The sequence below is a fragment of the Chaetodon auriga genome, unplaced genomic scaffold (assembly GCF_051107435.1).
Source record: "Chaetodon auriga isolate fChaAug3 unplaced genomic scaffold, fChaAug3.hap1 Scaffold_74, whole genome shotgun sequence".
Classification (NCBI taxonomy): domain Eukaryota; kingdom Metazoa; phylum Chordata; class Actinopteri; order Chaetodontiformes; family Chaetodontidae; genus Chaetodon; species Chaetodon auriga.
In genome coordinates, this window is record NW_027482048.1 from 1 (window position 1) to 2,500 (window position 2,500).

A 2,500-nucleotide genomic window follows, 5' to 3' on the forward strand; every position below is an offset into this window, starting at 1 on the left:
CCACGGCTGTGAGAAGGCCAGGGGGTCAGGCCTGGAGCCAGCCCCCAGTACGAGTAGCAGGCTGGGGGGCCTGGAAAGGCCAGACGCCTGCCTGTGGCTGCTAGAAGAAGACGAGGGGCTCAGGGCTGGAGCCAGCACCCAGCACGAGTAGCAGGCTGGGGGGCCTGGAAAGGCCAGAAGCCTCCCTGTGGCTGCTAGAAGAAGACGAGGGGGTCAGGGCTGGAGCCAGCACCCAGCACGAGAAGCAGGCTGGGGGGCCTGGAAAGGCCAGAAGCCTCCCTGTGGCTGCTAGAAGAAGAGGAGGGGGTCAGGGCTGGAGCCAGCACCCAGCACGAGTAGCAGGCTGGGGGGCCTGGAAAGGCCAGAAGCCTCCCTGTGGCTGCTAGAAGAAGACGAGGGGGTCAGGGCTGGAGCCAGCACCCAGCACGAGTAGCAGGCTGGGGGGCCTGGAAAGGCCAGAAGACTCCCTGTGGCTGCTAGAAGAAGAGGAGGGGGTCAGGGATGGAGCCAGCACCCAGCACGAGTAGCAGGCTGGGGGGCCTGGAAAGGCCAGACGCCTGCCTGTGGTTGCTAGAAGAAGAGGAGGGGGTCAGGGCTGGAGCCAGCACCCAGCACGAGTAGCAGGCTGGGGGGCCTGGAAAGGCCAGACGCCTGCCTGTGGCTGCTAGAAGAAGAGGAGGGGGTCAGGGCTGGAGCCGGCACCCAGCCTGCTCCTCGTGCTGGGGGCCTGGAAAGGCTGGAAGCCTCCCCGTGGCTGTGAGAAGAGGAGGGGGTCAGGGCTGGAGCCGGCACCCAGCCTGCTCCTCGTGCTGGGGGCCTGGAAAGGCTGGAAGCCTCCCCATGGCTGTGAGAAGATGAGGGGGTCAGGGCTGGAGCCGGCACCCAGCCTGCTCCTCGTGCTGGGGGCCTGGAAAGGCTGGAAGCCTCCCCATGGCTGTGAGAAGATGAGGGGGTCAGGCCTGGAGCCAGCCCCCAGCACGAGTAGCAGGCTGGTGGGCCTGGAAAGGCCAGACGCCTGCCTGTGGCTGCTAGAATAAGAGGAGGGGGTCAGGGCTGGAGCCAGCAACCAGCACGAGTAGCAGGCTGGGGGGCCTGGAAAGGCCAGACGCCTGCCTGTGGCTGCTAGAAGAAGAGGAGGGGGTCAGGGCTGGAGCCAGCACCCAGCACGAGTAGCAGGCTGGGGGGCCTGGAAAGGCCAGACGCCTGCCTGTGGCTGCTAGAAGAAGAGGAGGGGGTCAGGGCTGGAGCCGGCACCCAGCCTGCTCCTCGTGCTGGGGGCCTGGAAAGGCTGGAAGCCTCCCCGTGGCTGTGAGAAGATGAGGGGGTCAGGCCTGGAGCCAGCCCCCAGCACGAGTAGCAGGCTGGGGGGCCTGGAAAGGCCAGACGCCTGCCTGTGGCTGCTAGAAGAAGAGGAGGGGGTCAGGGCTGGAGCCAGCGCCCAGCACGAGTAGCAGGCTGGGGGGCCTGGAAAGGCCAGACGCCTCCCTGTGGCTGCTATAAGACGACGAGGGGGTCAGGGCTGGAGCCAGCACCCAGTACGAGTAGCAGGCTAGGGGGGCCTGGAAAGGCCAGACGCCTGCCTGTGGCTGCTAGAAGAAGAGGAGGGGGTCAGGGCTGGAGCCAGCACCCAGCACGAGTAGCAGGCTGGGGGGCCTGGAACGGCCAGACGCCTCCCTGTGGCTGCTAGAAGAAGAGGAGGGGGTCAGGGCTGAAGCCGGCACCCAGCCTGCTCCTCGTGCTGGGGGCCTGGAAAGGCTGGAAGCCTCCCCGTGGCTGTGAGAAGGTGAGGGGGTCAGGCCTGGAGCCAGCCACTAGCACGAGTAGCAGGCTGGGGGGCCTGGAAAGGCCAGACGCCTCCCTGTGGCTGCTAGAAGAAGAGGAGAGGGTCAGGGCTGGAGCCGGCACCCAGCCTGCTCCTCGTGCTGGGGGCCTGGAAAGGCTGGAAGCCTCCCCGTGGCTGTGAGAAGATGAGGGGGTCAGGCCTGGAGCCAGCCCCCAGCACGAGTAGCAGGCTGGGGGGCCTGGAAAGGCCAGACGCCTCCCTGTGGCTGCTAGAAGACGACGAGGGGTTCAGGCTTGGAGCCAGCACCCAGCCCTGCTCCTCATGCTGGGGGCCTGGAAAAGGCTGGAAGCCTCCCCACGGCTGTGAGCAGATGAGGGGGGGTCAGGCCTGGTAAGGATGGAAGCCTCCCTGTGGCTGTGAAAAGACGAGGGGGTCAGGCAGGTGAGCTATGTCTATGAGAGAGAGGGAGAGAAAGAGAGAGAGAGAGAGAGAGAGAGAGAGAGAGAGAGAGAGAGAGAGGAGTACCAGGGGCACGGGGATGAGAGCAGAGTACCAGGGGCACGGGGATGAGAGCAGAGTACCAGGGGCACGGGGATGAGAGCAGAGTACCAAGGGCACGGGGATGAGAGCAGAGTACCAGGGGCACGGGGATGAGAGCAGAGTACCAGGGGCACGGGGATGAGAGCAGAGTACCAGGGGCACGGGGATGAGAGCAGA